The sequence below is a fragment of the Scatophagus argus genome, chromosome 12 (assembly GCF_020382885.2).
Source record: "Scatophagus argus isolate fScaArg1 chromosome 12, fScaArg1.pri, whole genome shotgun sequence".
In the NCBI taxonomy this organism is placed as follows: Eukaryota; Metazoa; Chordata; class Actinopteri; family Scatophagidae; genus Scatophagus; species Scatophagus argus.
In genome coordinates, this window is record NC_058504.1 from 8042583 (window position 1) to 8059633 (window position 17051).

The following is a 17051-nucleotide window of genomic DNA, read 5'->3' on the forward strand; positions in this document are numbered from 1 at the left end:
TTCGACTGAAAACTATTCATTATTTAATCAGCTTTATTTTTCCTCATGTGCCGTTTGTGCAAAATCCCTTCTTTTCTTTTTTTTTTTTTTTCCTCATTTATCAAAGGCAGTATAGGCCTCTTTTTGACAAACTATGGGAAAGATTGTACAGACATAAAAACTTGTTTTCATTTTGTTTTAGCCATTGTTTGATATACATTGATCCAATAATGAACTGTCATTCAAAGCAGGAGATTTTGATGTGATTACAAAATGATGGTTGTGGTATTTTTTATCTAAAACAAGTTGAACTTAAGAAAAAAACCTTTTGTCATGATGCCACTGTAGAATGTAAGCTAAGAGTTACAGTGTTAGCCATTGTAGAAGTTCCAGATTGTTCATCATCTCTGCAAACTTGATCTCAGTGAACAGTAATGTGACACGAAACTGATTAGGAAAAATGCATCAGAGAACTTTAAGCTTGTTGCCATTCAATAGCCCAAATGGCTGGAAAGCAGCATCAGGAAACATGAAAGTTAAAATAATTTTTCCTAATAAAAACGTTAAAAAAATGCAGACAACTTTCAAATAAAAGTTAAACTTCTACAATGACAACATTCCTGATCATCCCTGTAAAGTGATTGTTGTATTTCTCCCTCATTCCATCTTTTAGGATAATCAAAATCATGTGTTTTTGTAGAAAATAGCAGGTCAAAGAGCCTGAACTGTTCCATCATTTTAGTGTGAAAAACAGGCCTCTGTGTCAGGGTCGATCATCCCATTGTCTTTTAGCTTGTGACTAACAAACCCAGATATGATTTGTGCTCATGGTAATTGTAAGAATGAGGAGGCAGGGGTATGAAAGATCTATCAAAAAATGTAAAATGTGCCATTTTGATAGTGAGGGGTGGCAAGCGCTTTAATTAAAAGAAAGGTTTGTAACTTACACTCACAGACTGTGCACTTTACCTCACAAGATACTCTGCTGTGGCAGAGAAAGTTGTTTGCAGTGTTTGATTACGACATTGCCAGTAACAGAGTGAACTATTTGCCAAGTATTTCTTTTGGTAAATAGTTCCAGCTGCCACATATCCAGTTCTTTCCTGCTTGGCTAGCGCTTACTATTGATTTGTGGAAGACCACTTGCGGCTGAATCAACAAGCGACGCTCATAACTGTTGACAAACCCTGTCCGACCATGATGTGTAAGCTGCCATATCCCTGCCTACCTTCCTTGTTGTCATTGAGTATGTTTTATTGTCTTAAGAAACATTTATATTTGTAACATTTTAATTTTATTTGTATGCTTAAAAAACTGAGAAAAAAAAAACAAATGGTTATGCACACTGTCCCTCATATGTAATGGATTATGATACTAAATAATAACCACTTTGTTATATGAACCGGTTTCTGAAAAATCTTTTGTCTTGCTTTTGTGTCTTTATGAATTTACATGTCACGTGTCAGAAGTATTTGAATATTTCTTTATCAAACTTTTGTTTTTTAGTCTTTTCACCTTTTGTTTTTCCAATACTTGGGTCTAAAATTATATCCTCAGTTACTTTGTGGCAGTGCAGAAGATACGTCCTGCCCCATGCAGACTTATGGACAGGCTTTACAGAGTGCTCTAGGTGTTAGCACATGATGAATGGGACAGCTCCTAACTATAAAAGCAACATATTTGGACCTTGGTGTCCCCACTGCTTTATCTTCCATAGTGTCAAAGGCAAAGTGATAATGCTGTCATATCCAACAGCAGCTTAGGGAAATTGCTACAGAGTCAGAGAATACCTATCCAGAAAAATTGCCCTTTTTAATCATTTTTCAGACCTTAAAATCTCCCGTGACAAAAATTTTCCTGCCGAAGGTGGAGGACAACGAAAGAGGGCTGAGAAATTCAATAACTTGTTTATTATTTGATAGAGAGGGATTTAATATGATAGCCAGGGAAACATTTTTGGTGAATTTCATCACTTGTAGAAAGTCAGAAAAAAGAAAAAAAAAACAAGCACCATGCCTGATCGTGTTAAAAGCAATCTGAGTTTTTGATAATAAATGTAAGACACTATTTTATTTTTGCAGCAGAGATGGGGAAATTACGCTCATGCAGTGTGTGTGTACTTGACGATGTGAAATGTACCGACTCTCCCGTCTCCACACTCGCGTCTCTCCCTGTCTGGCTGTCTGAGTCCCAGGAGTGAGTGTCAAATGGCAGGGCAGAGCTGTTCCTGTCCAAGCCCCTTAGCGTTAGACTCCCCCTCCCCCCCGCCCAAACATTCTCAAATTCGACTGCATGTTCCCCCTGCGTGTGCCATCCCCCACTTCCCTGCTGCAGCATGACATCATAAAATAAAGGTTGACATGGGGAAGTAACCCCGTGGCCACAAGGGCCTCTCTCTCTCTCCTCTATCTGCAGACAGGCACACAGAAACACACAGAGCTCTCAGTGAATCTTGGGACTGATCTTCTCTGAGTCTCTCCTTCTCCCAGTGTGCAGCCAGACAGATGGAGATTCATCTCTCAACAAGCTGTGATCTGTGTTTAGAGATGTGTGCTGCAGAACACAACTCTAATTAGGTTTATTGTTGATCTTGGGAGGTTAATTTGTACTTGGCTGCAAGTAAACATGCACAAAGAGGCCAACCTAGTTCTTTACAAGATACCAGCATTGCAGCTATGAAGAAATGTGGCTTTTTTTTCTTTCTTTTTTTTTTTTTTTTAATCTTGTTGGGTTTCCAGGTGATTCAGACAGATTATACCCTGCACTTTGTAGCAACAGTGAGAACTCAGTGTTGGTTGTGATGGTAGAACTTGGAAGGAGATATGTGTATTAGGAGTGTATGTGACACGTATTATTAATTTAATTTATCCTGGCTTTTTTTTTTTTTTTTTCATTTTAAAAAAAACAAAAAAAAACTCCAGTTAAGTAGCCTTGTCAGAGACTGAGAGATGGGCCAGACCCACACAAGTTCTCTTTGCCTTTACGCTATACCAGAGAGGTGTTTCTAATGCGCCTGGTGACAGATCAGTTGTCAGCTGGAGTACAACATAATTATGTTTCATTTTGCATTTCCACCTTCTTGAGTGCCGGCGAACATTATGGAGATGAGATGAGGCAGACAGTAACGGTTCTCTCCTTACCTGAACTAATTCTGTCTGGGGAGAAATCTTAATCAAGCAGCACTTTGCATTTAGACACGAAAGTTTGAAAAATGCACGTATGTATGTGTTCGGGGCAAATGCGTCTGGGGATAAATATGTCTGTGAAAGTATTTTCTTAGTGTGTGTGCCATAAACAGCTCAACGGTGTCTGTATTAAAGTATGTCAAATAATCTGACCATCTGCTGCAACGCTGCACCAGTCACTGAATTCAGTTCCTGCATCCCTGTGACAAGCACAATACAGAAGATATCAGTGAGAGCAATAATGTCACACTACTTTCCCTAGTGGCCAAATGTAGTGCTGCGGGAAAAAAAGAAATCCGTTATGGAGGGGTACGCTAATAGCAGAAAAAAATGTGCTACAGCAAAACATTAATTACACATCCACAGAGACTGTGGCAGTTTAAACTAACTTGGTGCAGTTTGTCCGTGCTTCATCTTTCTTCAACACTTAATGTCTAACCCCCAGCAACAATACACTGATTTCGAACTAAAGTAGGTAGCTGCTACGCAAGCTCAGTCTGTCTGTCATCACCAACCACTGGATGAATTTACTGAGAGGTTGATTTTCAGTGATGAGTGATTCCCTGATCAACAGTCAGTGGTCTGAATCTGCAGGACGGATTGGCACCAACTGTGGTAAGCATGACCACATATCTGAAAAACTAATCACAATGGTGCTTTGTAAGTAGTGCTGCTTAGCAAATGCTAGCATAGTACCATGCTATACTCAGATGGTGAACATGACCTTGCATTGTCATTGTGAGTAGGACAGCATGCTAAGATCAGAATTGACGCTGCGCAGCCTCACTGAGCTGCTAAGCTTAGCTGTTTTCCAGTTAGTTCTAGTTAAATCATCACCATTTCCCAGTGGCCAAGATGGTGTCTTTAGACTGTTTTGCTTGACCTTGAAAACAAATACAAAAAAAAATCAGAATATTTGACAAAAAGGAAACCAGTAAATGGTTAACTAATTAATTTAATGTTGAGTGAATTTGAATTGACTGGAATGAATCGACACCCATGCATCAGTCTCTTGCTCAGCATCCAGAATCATAGCCACATGATTTCTAACCATCTGGTTACGGTTGGTCTATGACACTTTTTCTTTTTCACTCCTCTCTTTTTCCTCTTCTCTACTCAGGCATCCTCCCCGACACTGAGGCCAGCGACTCTACCCAGGAGTCACCTGAAGCCCCTTGTAACCACGGTTGTCCGATCTGTACACACTTCCTCTGAACCTCGTGTTTGTCCACTGTGCTGCCAGAGTAATTTTTTCAAATGAATACACTTTTTTCAGTGCATGAAATATTAAAATAACCCAGACTGCAGATGTGTTATCTGTGTCACTATATTTAAAGTGATGGCTACTCACATTGTGTCCAATAATGCCACTTGACACTGAGTGATGCTGGTATTAACCTACTTGAATAGACTGAGGGGTTGGATGGTTAATGCAAGAGTTTGCACCTTGGTGAAGGGTCAAATTAATATGCTACACAATACTATTGATCACTGGTGGTACTATTGCATGCACCATGGCGTTTCCATGATCACAGTTCATTGCTCCTCCTTATATCTCCTCTTCTTCATCCTGCCTCACCCCACAGACATCCAGGAGACAAGGCTCCCAGCAGGGAGAGGGTCATCTCAGAGGAGACTTCAACCTGTCAGAAAAAATCCACATCAAGCCCCTCATGCCTCCCTTCACCATCCAACCCCTCTGTCTCCCACGTCTCCCGTGCTCCCTCCCTGGCACCCATCACTCCTCTTTTCCTCTGCTACCCTCCTCCTCTTGCCATTTGATTCAGATCACTGAGTTAGTCTCCGTCTCCTTTGTCTGAGGCTCCATTTTGCCTGGCAGATGGACAGGAGGAGAGGAGATGGGCTCACGTCGAGGGGTGTGTGTGTGTGTGTGTGTGTGTGTGTGTGTGTGTGTGTGTGTGTATTTATGAGATAGAAGGAAAGAAAGAAAGGAAAAGAAGGAGAGAGGCTGAAACTTTTCTGGGAGGTAAAATGTCAACCAGCAATGAAGTGAGGAGACTTTCATCTGTCAAACTTGTGTGAGGTCTTGCCTTTCAGGCTACTGAGTGACAAGGCTGCAGTTAAAAGAGAGCTGAGATGTGAGAGTGAGGGCGACAGAATGAGTTTACCTCTCATTCACCTGGCTTGTCATACAGTATCAGCCTTATCTGTATATGCTCTATTTTAGCTTAGCCAGTGTGTGAAATCAAAGGAAGCTTTTTTGGTCTTTTCGAGCAATTTCAAAAGTCAAAAATTAATCATCTGGAAAACGTATGAGGCCACTAAACTTTTGCTTAAAAAATAGTGAACATTTGCAAGATTAGTAGTCAAATATGTTGGATATTTTTCTAGTTGGATGGTCTTTTGACTTCTTACAATATAGCCAAAAAGTGGTTACAAATGGCTGACTCACTGTATACTCACTGACATGCCCTACATTGCTCGACTACTAAGCTCATGCTCTTAGCCCATGGCAATGCCTCCACACACAACACAGATGCAGGCCTAAGAATAGAGGAGGGATTGATGGATGTAGAAAGGAAAGAAGGGAGCTTGGTAATTGGGTAAGTGCCCTTCTGGATGTGGAAGCCTGAATAAAAAGTATTTTTTTTTCATAAAAAGCCTTTCTTAGGATCGTTTCACTCAAAAGTACATAAAAGCTCTTTCAAAGTTTCTCTATGTTCTTTGCCCTCAACTGAAATAGTCCCTGCGGAGAATGCAGAAACACACAAACACTCACGCACTCTCCAGAAAGATGAGGATAAAAGGGTTGACCCCACAAATACAAACTTACATGCAAGCATACAAATACACACACACACACATCAACCAACAGAAACACTCATAAAATATAGAGGGCATTCCATTCAGGCTTCCTAACCTTTTTTTTTTCAGCTCTGCATCTTAACCCAAGATTGTTAATAATGCTCTAGTTGAAACACAATAATTCCTTTTGCACTGAAAGGTTTAAAGTGTACAAGCAAGTAAACAAAATAGACTGGAACAAAATAATGTGTGGAGTGGCCATCAGAGGTAAAGACAAGAGGGAAATGCGTGAAAGAGTGAATGAACAAGAGCTGTTGTAACCCGGTGATCATCTGCAACATGATGTAAAATAGTGGTTCTCAATCTTTTTTATTGTGAAGGACCTTTAAACTGACACAAATTAGACCACAGGTTGTATTTCATAAGGTTTTGCCTCAGTGTCGCTGATCTGATAAAAGATTTGGACGTCGTACTTGACAATAGGTAATTTAATCCTGTGTAGTACACCATAGGGGGCCACAAATGATGCCACATGCGCACAAAGAGTGTGTGCATGCTAGCATGTTAATTTTGTTTGGCCTTCCACGGCAGAAATTGACCAAAAGGAGCACAGAGCGCTCATCCATGCACAGCTGCAACCATGGTGAGCCGAAAGACAAATTTGTTAGTGGCATTGGGTGGAAGTGAGAAACGGAGGAAAGGCACTGTTGTTTTGTTTTGTTTGTTTTTTTCCTGTTGGTTTACATTGTTACATTAACATAACATATGTTTACATGGCTATCAAGCTGAAAAAAGCAAACTAACTCAGAAGCTGGAACCGGTGACTCAGATTTTAATAATAAATAAATGACTAAATTAGAAATTAGATAAATGACAAAGATACATCTTAACACAGAACTGTTTCCGCAGCAGTGTGATGTTCACGCGTTCCTCCGAGTGCATCACTCCCAGTTTGTTTCTCTGATGAACATTTGTGCCTCAGTTGACTCACTCACTCATACACTGAGTGACAACTGTATCTGAGTCATGTACGCACTTCCTGTGAACCCCACTGTGACCAAATATGCACACAGCTTGTCAGCACACAGGTGACCCTGCCAGCACCCTCCAGACACACACACACACACACACACACACACACACTGTGGCAATGTATGACAACACTTCTTCCCCTCCCACCCTCCTCCTCTGTGCCCATCCTTGGGTCCAGCCTGCTGTGGTGGCACGCCACCTGCCTGTACCCATATCCCAACACTGGGATTGTCAGTGTCACCGCATAGTGCTGTGTTCATACTCTCTATGATGTGCCCTTCTGGGCAGTAGAGGGAGAACCACAAGGTGACTGTTGGTATTAGGATGTAGCATTTGCTACGCCGGGGCGCCTCCCTCATTGGTATTTCATGTACAGCGCCATCGCATTCGTCACGTTTCATAAACTTCTTTATTATTCGCTGGCGGGAAGTAATTTTGTTCTGCCGCTCGCAGTTGTGAAAGTGAGATAGCGGGAGAAAGGGAGGGACGACACTCTGAAATCCTTCTAATAATCATTTTCATTCTCCTTCATACATGAACTTGTTTACCAGAAGAGCAGGTGGTTGAGTGTCAGCCACCTCCCTCTGCAGTCCAAACACACATTCACCTCTGTGAATCCTACGGGTGATCATCTGTGAATCCCCACCCAGTTACAATGCCTTCAACCATGGTCTCAGGATAATCATCAGGCTTTCTGGAGCTTAGGCAAACAGAGTTGTCAGAGGAGTGACACATACAGTCATGCCTAAGGGAAACGTGGACTTACAGAGGGAAGTAATTCATCAGTGGGTCCATGAACCAAGCAGTATCCCTCAGGTCTCATTGTTGCTCTGGAAGCCAGAAGGAGCAGAGGATTTGCTCCTGCCGATGCTCATGGCACCGATGAATTGCTTAAGTACACACCATATGCAGCAGGCAGCTCTCCGTGCACACGTCCTTGTATATCTTTGTTTAGTTGCCGAACGTGCTCATAAAGCGCAGCATAGCACCGAGGGTTTTTACGCCAAGCAGGTGGCCATGTTGTACCCGGCCAGAAAGCATAAAAAACAGCCTGCCCCCGGCAGCTGCCTGGCCATAAAACACATTTATACCATGATGTCTGTGCTCATCCCTAAAGTGCGCTTCAGGCTACTGGGCAAAAAAAAGTGGAACCTTTATCAGATAAACTACAGTCAACTCCAAAGCAAAAGAAAAAAAAACTTTGACCTTTGGAACAACAAGAATTCCTGCATGAGCTGAAGCTGTGAAATGTCAGTCGATGTACAGTTCTACATGGTAAAGCAAATCTACTGTAAGAAAAACTAGTCTTCAAACTTTCTGTGTGACTTTTCTGTTTTTCTCTTCTATTTTCAGAAGGTTTCTTTGTTCCTGGACCCTTGGCCTCCTCTCTTTCTTACTTTGTTCAAGAGAAAAGTGCCAGTGAAGTTGTCCCTAAGGTGGTGGATGCGCTGGAGCATTAAGTGTGCCACAAGGTGGACTGGCGTATTAATGGAGTCCGGTTAGAGCGGCTGACCTGTGAAGCAGTACGGTCAGCTGCTAGGTGAGCGTGCCACTGTTGTAAATCTCAAACAGGCGTCCCCTGTCTCTCTCTCTTTCTCTTTTCCGTCACGCCTATCAGCCACCACTTCCCCTCTATTCTGCAGCCCCCGCACTGCCGCTAACAGAATGTCAAGTTAAGCTTTGTTACCGAGGGCTGACAGAGTGGTCAATAGGGTTTGGATGTTCCAGGTTAAGGTTGTAATTGCCACTGTTTTCACCCTCCTTTTAGCCTGTAATGACAAGTAATGAAAAATTTCAGTTTTAAGAATTGCATTCGTGTTCCCACGTGGAGTCAAGATGTTGCTCTGTTAGATTTATGACCAGCATGAAGCTGGTGACTAATGTTATACCCCCTGGGGTGCTGTGATCTCAGCGTACCTTAGATTTGTGGCCCTGATAGTTTTTAACCTTTGGAACATCGAGTTTGCTGTGAGTGTATTTGGAAGGCTGACGAAAGTAATATAAAAGATGCTTATACTTCATTAATTATTGTAATTAGTCAGCTCTAATTAAAAAGTCTGTAGCTCAACACATGTTTTGGAAAATCTGTCTTCAGGAGAGGGAGACTAAGTAATATTTTTAATATATTTATATTGATCTCAAAGAATATGGCTGTAAATGCGTCTTTGTATTTTTGTCACGATTTCTTCCTGACAGACGGTCTCAGGTCACCTCTATACATGTTATGTATCGCTCCCTGTGCCCATGTCTAAACCCACCTTGCAGAATTTGCTTTCAATAATGTATAAAAGAGGGCACCAACTTTGCATGTATTGTCAGTACAAGGACATGATCCCTGACATCTGGAGCCTGCACGGGGCTCATATTGAATGATAATGGCATCTCCCCGTTTTGTTTGAATTATTAAATTCAAATTGTTTTGCAAACAAAACATATTTGTTAACACAATGAAATCTGGGGTGAAAGCTGGTGCTTTATCAATATTTAATTTTCACTGTAGACAACAATATAGCCTTTGGCCAGTTTCTGGTACATAATTAATGAAAGGGCAACAGAACTGACAAAAGTATAAACCAACCCCTGCTGTCATATAAGTATCGGTTTTAACACTCCAAACAACCGCTCCTGCTTTGATACTGCACTTGAGCATTTATATTTGCTGATGAGTGCAAATTAAAAAATAAAACAAAAAACAAAAACAACACACACTTGTGAATGACAGAAAACTGAAAGATTTATTAGCGCTCTGCTGATGCATTAATATTCATGGATTCGTCATCATTCATCCTAAACCTTTCATTGTTCTATTGTTGATCTCATGGTAATCGCTCCATATTTAGGTTTCTTGATTGATTGGATATCAATGTCATGCAGCAGTTATGGAGATATGCCTGTGATTGGACTGATTAATATTTGATTTCCTGTTGAAAGACCCCAACCCCTTTGCTCTCTTTCCCTCTGTCTCTGGCATCAGAGTGAGAGAATGGGAAGTCAGCACACTGAATATGAAGTGGCTGATTGGGGCTGTCACAGTGGACCCCAGTGAACCCTGGTTGCCAGATGTGCTTGTCCATTGGTGTCAACAGCAGGATTTGTCTCTTGGGTTTGCGTGTGTTTGTCGCAGTGGACAGACGGTGTGGAGGAGGTTGCCGAGCGAAGTGCTGTCCCCTCACTAAGGCCTGCCACTCATACTGTCTTTTTCTCTATTCATCACTGTCAGTAGACTGCTGACACTGGTGTCTGATGACTATACCTATCCTATGGCGGAATCTCTTATGCCACATGTTCCACCTGAAATAAGTGTCTCATAACACACACCTTTGACTGACATTCTTCAATGCGTTATTTTGGAAACGATACCACAGACACTGGCTCAGTTTGCCACAGAGAGCATGATTTGTCCCTTATGTGTGTGTCCCAGAGGGGCATTCAGGTCGATGAATGCATGTAGCTCAGGAATTAAATGAAGGACGTGTTTTGTGCTATTGATTATTTTTGTTGTGGAGTTCTATTCAAATGTGGCGCAGTGTGAGAAACATACATAATAGAAGTGAAGGTTGGTACCTTGAGTTTTTTTTCCTCTTTACTGTGTCCTGTAATTCAACTGTGGGTAATGAATAGAAGCTGTTTTGTTATGCAGTGATGAGGAGTAGTTTGCTGCAGCATTTGAGGGGTGCCTTCCTACAGTTGGGTTTGTTTCAGACCTTGGAGAGCCCATTTAAACCCTACTTTATTGTCTCCAGCGGCACCTCGGTGCTGTGCATGTTGCTGTGGAGGTCACAAGAAAGTGATGTGGTCAAAGAGACAGGATATGAAGAGGGAATATGTGTGTGCAGTAAATGTGCAGAATCTGTTTATGTATATACTTCAGGAAGGTGTCTGTAGTAAGTGTTTACTCTGTCTGTTAAATCATTTCTACACCAAGGTTTGTGCATTGTGTGTGCGCATTGTGTGAGCAGGAGAGGGGGGGAACATCTGCACACAGTGGCACAGGCCTTCTGCCTTTACACACGGCTCCTGCCGAGCAACGCTTCACGGCCTAGCAGGCTGTGACCTCCCAGAGGCTCCGGGGGAGCTCTTCCTCTTAAAAGCCAGCTGTGCCTCATACTTTATGCCCGCCAAATATTCCACAGTCCAGCTGTTCACCTGAGAAGCATGGAGCACAGACCTCTCACTTCCTCCCTTTTATATTTTTTGAGAGGCATTGTGCAGGTTTAAGAGAGCATGGAGTATAGCACCTGTGATACCTTTGTTGTTACTGCCAAAGAAGTTGGCCTCTCACTTTGTGTTTCAAGATGTGTATTTTGGAGTTTTATGTTGCATTATGTAGCATCACATTGAATGAATTCTGTCTTTACCACTTTACTGTTCAAGCTATGCATGGCCTCAGTTAAATATTTGTACTGTTTTTCTATTAAATCTTACTTTCTTTGAGATTTGAATACAAGTAGATTATCTTTAAAAAGGCTTTTCATATTCCTCATCAGATGAATGTGGTTGTGCGTGTGGTAGAGAGAGTCAGTGAGTGAGTACGCTTAACAGCGTGACTTTTGAGCATGCCAGGTAGCACCTTTGATGTACTAAAGAGCCACATTAAAGGATGTTCTTGGAGCAGTAACATTTAGCTACAGATAAGGAAATGAAACTAAATCTCAAGAATACCAGAAGTGACATTTCCTGAAGGTCTTCTTCTTATTGTAGGAATTTTCTTCACTGAATCATCTTATTTGTATTCTTCAGTCACATTTGTGTTGGTGTCTGACTTGTATAGAACTGACTTTCATTATTGATTTTTTTTTTCAACCACAAGAGGATTGCATGATATGGTCTTTGTGCTGGTGTCTTGTAAATTACCCATCAAGGCTTCTAATAACTCTAACAACTAATAATAATCTAATAATCATTCTTATTATGCAAATCAATGTGATGATTAAGACATATTTGTATGGAGTAAGACAACAATCAAAAAGATGTGCGCGTGATTCTAACCATTTGTATTCGTAATGTTGAACATTTGTATGTCAATGAAAGTGACACAAAAACACATAGGTGAGTCTGAGAAATTGTTCAGGTTGGGATTGTTTTTAAGTGAGCATAAATCTAAAAGCTGTGAGTGCAAAGTCTTGTCAACACAACTCTTAATTGCTCTAACTCTTAATTCAGGTTTGTGGGTACGAGTCGAAAAGTGTTGAAATGACGTCACTGAGCTCACAGGCAGGTCACAGGGGAAAGTAATCGAACCGCGATTTTCCCAACTGCGCATGCTCCAACACCAAAGATGGCTGACGACAGTGAAGCGGGCGACTCAGCAGCACAGGTAAGGTCAGTAAAATGTGTATGAAGTATTTATTTCACGAAATCGTACTGTTTTAAAAGTAATATACAGTTCTTGGACTTACAGACTTACTGCTTTAGCTTGCAAGGTAACGACATGCGGGCCGGCCACGCTGAGTCAGTGATAGCATTGCTAGCAAAAAGTTTGCTTGTGCTAATTGATTACCACTGACCTGCAAAATATGAAATAATATATTTAAATGAATTCTCCTCTGTGCTCCTCTGATCAGACCGGCGTCCCTAGCCACAGTGTGTTATACTTAACTCCTGTTTACAGAAATAACAGACTGTAGAACTTGGAAGCGAATGATTGGCTTATTAATTTGCTCAAAATACTTTTTTTTGCGTTTTGTTTTGAATGTCTGCCCAGCCTAACATTACATTACGTGGAAATGAGAGTACTGTATGTTGTTAAACGACTAGGTTAACAGTGATTAACTTGTTGTTTAAAGGGACCAGTGGCTACTCAATTGTAGGAATGTCTGAAATCAAGGATTACCAATGTGTTAAGTCAACCGCACTTGAATATTTCCAGTATGTGGTAAATCAAGAAGCATTTATTCTGACAGCTGCCTCGAATACTTTAAACATCCCAGCTGAAATTGTGGTGTCCTTTATCCCTGCAAAATAAGATCCACGCAGCTGTTTCCCAAGAGAGTCCCTGTGCTTTTGTTAGAGCTGGAGGACGAGGCAGACCGGCTCAATGACGTCCACTTACCAGTGTCATGCATCGCAAATGTTAGGTGTCAGCCAAAGCATAATCTTCCGGCGTGTGCGTGAACTTGGGTTGTCCACAACATCTTCTTACAGCAGCTTATCTGATAGTGAATTGGATGATGCTGTGCAGGCCATAAAAAGCAGGATCCCAAATGCAGGATATAGAATGGTTAAAGGCAAGCAGATGGGCATCGAGTTCAGTGGCATCGCATTAAGGTGTCCATGCTCCAGGAGTTTTGGAAAGGATGACAGGGCTGGGGTGCATAGTAAGGAGGACATACTTTGTGCAGGGGCCTTTGTCATTAGTGCATGTGGACATAAACCATAAGCTCATACAGTAAGGTATTTATTTATGTATGTATTTATTGGGAGGGAGGTGACTGCTCATTGTCATTTCATCTTTTGTTTTCAAGGTACATCATCATCGTATGTGGTGCAATAGATGGGTACTCGAGAAAGGTTTGTCACTTTTTATTACAGTGCTTTATTGTCTCTGTATGTGTTTGTGTTCATGTATTCACTGTTCATACACAGCATATGTGTTACCCACATGGTTCACACACACGTTACTGACAATTAATTTTCAAAACTTTTCATAACGTTTATCATATTTTACTCCATCACTTTAAGTAGATAGGCCCAGATGGCAATCCTAGGGAGCAATGCGGAGGCCTTAATATTTTGCCTTTGCAGAATAGAATCAAACACTGTTTGTCTTCCTATACAGATTTTCTATCTGGAACCAGCAACAAATAACCGCTCAAACACTGCTCATTCATTTTTTTCTGAATGCAGTGGAAAAATATGGCTGGACTTATATAAATTTGGGCCATTGTTTTCCATGCCCTAATTACTCATTTCAGTAATGTTCGATTGAATATTTTGTTGTGATAAATATGACAGAACATTTCTCCCATGTATTTTCAAGGGTCAGGGGTGATGAGGGCGTTGAAAATGTCTCAATTGCTGAAACCATGTTCACTGTTAAAGGCACTGGAAGAGGGAGCTTCATAGCTGTACAGATGTATAGATGTACAGAAGTGTACATAATCAGAGGTTACAGTAATAATTCACATAATTTACTGTATGTCAATAGTAAGATGTAAGATGGGAAATTATTGTTGGAAAGTATTTTCAGTCAGACAACTTTTATTATTTTTCAGCTGAATAAGTTCTGCTTCTGATCTAGAATCGAGCGCCTGTGGCGAGATGTCTGGAACAGCGTGACACACCTTTACTATGAAGTTCTTCACAGTCTGGAGGAAGATGGCCTGTTGCATCTGGCAGATGTTGTTCATCTGTTTTGTGCCCACTATGTTTTCCTTCCGTGTCTGGCAGACGCCCTTCACAGAAGGCTGGGACAACCATCCTTTACAGACAGAAGGTGGACTCTTCCCAAGCCAGCTCTGGGTTGTGGGTCACATGAAGAACCCGTGTGACCCAAACAAAGATTTGCAGGTTTGTTGAAGCTCTTTGGTATGTTTGTTAAAATATTTATAAATCATTAGCCTCATAGCTTAATTGCCTAAGTCATAATTTGGCTAAATTGTGATATCTGCCTAGTTCTACTCCCCTAACACTGCTGAATCACCGTGCAACATAGTGCAAAAAACCTTAAAATATTACTTTGGCAGTTATTATATGAAGCTAACATGTATATGTATATATATATATATATATAATACTATACTTTTTATTTTATATATATATCTATATATATATATAGATATATATATATCTAATACTGTTTCACACAAAATAATATTGAAAAGAATATCTTTTTTTTCCAGAACATGGAGCTATTTGGAACTGACTGGGAGATGTTTGATGCTGTGCACGAGGAACCATATGGCGTTCAAGTCCAGGAAATTGAGTGCCCCTCTGAATCCGTACATTCTGGAAACTGTACAGTCCATGATAAATCCCTTGGCATCATCAGAATCATAACAATGGTTCAGTGTATTGAAAGTAAGTGCAACACAAGAAATACCTGAGATGTAACAAGACCTTAACATGAGACAAAAGTCCCAAACATTTTTATTGGAAAAACATTTTGAACTTTCCCATGAAATTTCCATTTACATTCATCAGAATTAAATTTGTGAAAACCAAAAATTACTGTGGGTACCCTGGAGAGTAACATGGAGCCAAAACTTGGAGTAAACCATTATTAACAGAAAAACAATAGTTTTCTAACGTTGAATACAAAAAAAAGTTGACTGAAACAGGAAGTTGTCGCATAAAAATTACAAAAGAATAAAACATGATTACACATGTCGCAGTGACTTTGTTGTTTTCCTTTAGACTGAGTGGTTACACCCTGTCAAAAGTTTGTGGCATATGGCTAGTGTCAAAATCACTGTATGTTTTCAGGTGAGCTGAGGAGAATATGACTGCAAGCACTTACAGCTGGAAAACAAACGGTGTGTTGTGTGTCACAATCATGGTGGAATTTCATATGCATGACCTTATGTATGTCCCTCTTTTCGCTTGGCAGAACAGGCTTGTGTCTTTGTCCAGTCATCCACTGTATGATGCGTCCTACAGTCAAGCCTTCAGGGGTAACACTGTTGTTGCTGAGGCCCTTTTGTTCTTAATGAAGAGATTAACAGAATGTTAGTCTGAATTGAAAATATTACAGTTTAGTTTTCAAGTTAATAAATTCCCTTACATAAACACAACATACACAAATCATACTGACCTTTCTGAGTATAAGAACCAACAACTACATAGAGACCCACCAACAACAAGAACATTTTTATTCCTTATGTGTCAGGAGTATCAGAGAAACTACGCAGAATCTTTAATAACTATGACATACCGGTCCACTTCAAACCCATGACCACACTTAGACAGAAGGACAAGGACAAAATTCCCAGGGACAAGCCAAGCAACATCATACATGCTGTCCAGTGCAGTGAAGAATGCTCTGATCTGTACATAGGGGAAACCAAACAACCACTTCACAGAAGAATGGCACAGCACAAGAGAGCCACCTCCACAGGACAAGACTCAGCAGTTCACCTACACCTCAAAGAAAAGGGACACTCTTTGAGGACAACAACGTTCACATTTTAGACAGAGAGGACAGGTGGTATGACAGAGGAGTCAATGTTAAGTTGGGAAAACCCTCCCTTAACAGAGGTGGTGGACTCAGACATCATCTTTCTTCCACTTACAACACCGTGCTGCCTTCCATTCCCAGGAAGTTTCATTCCAAACCATGATTCCAGCAAGAACAATGGTAACAGGTAACGAACCTGTCCCAGCACAGCTCTCTTTGCAGGCTCATAGCTGTTAGACACACCTGACACTGACAGCCAGACATACAGGTGAGTATCAAAGACACTTAGATCCTTGCGAGTTTCACACAGACCCACCCACTGAGGACCTCTACCACAAATAAACCTGATTCCTCACCGAACTATTTTAGCAAGAAAACTCTACGAGTCCAGACGCCTTGCTTCAACCCTTCTGAATGAAAATAATCTGGATGACTGAGAATCTTCATCGACTTGTGACTGGATCACAGGCATTATGTTGTTGCAATTCAGACACCTCCAGTTATTGTCAATATAACTATGCAAGTCATCCATCTGTAAAGCCGCTATGTCTACTTCCATGACGCTGTGAAATTCTACATGTCACAATATTACATGTCATCAGTTACATTCATTTATATAGTGACTTCAAGCTTCAAGAAACGCTTAGACTAGAGAGAGAAAAATCTGGAGTCAAATTCCTTGTATGGTCACACGTACTTGGCAAATAAAGCTGATACTGATTCTGATTTCATGGGTTGCATAGTTTGAATCAATTAACCATCTACACTGCACTGTATACAATGAACTGCAGGGTAGCAGAAAAAGTTAAGCTCTTAATTACCCTATCTTGGCTAAAACATACCAGAATCCTCAATTTCCTGAAGGTAGTCCTGAAGAAAGTTCATAATGTTTACTTCTTTTTGGTGCTTGGCAGAACCAATCTCACTGAAGACAGGGCGGCTCCTCTCAAGGACGAAGACACCCTTGTCTCAAT

General features: G+C 40.9%; 1 long non-coding RNA gene across 2 annotated transcripts; it reads left to right on the forward strand.

Annotated features, from left to right (window-relative positions):
- Positions 1–12107: 12107 nt before the first annotated feature.
- Positions 12108–16747, forward strand: LOC124068490. 2 transcript variants are annotated; one of them, XR_006844921.1, is made up of 5 exons: positions 12108–12284; positions 13427–13472; positions 14203–14471; positions 14804–14981; positions 15511–16747. It is a non-coding gene; the product is annotated as an uncharacterized LOC124068490 (long non-coding RNA). The 2 variants fall into 2 exon arrangements; XR_006844920.1 differs by lacking the exon at positions 15511–16747 and having other exon boundaries at positions 14804–15394.
- The last annotated feature ends 304 nt before the right edge of the window (positions 16748–17051 follow it).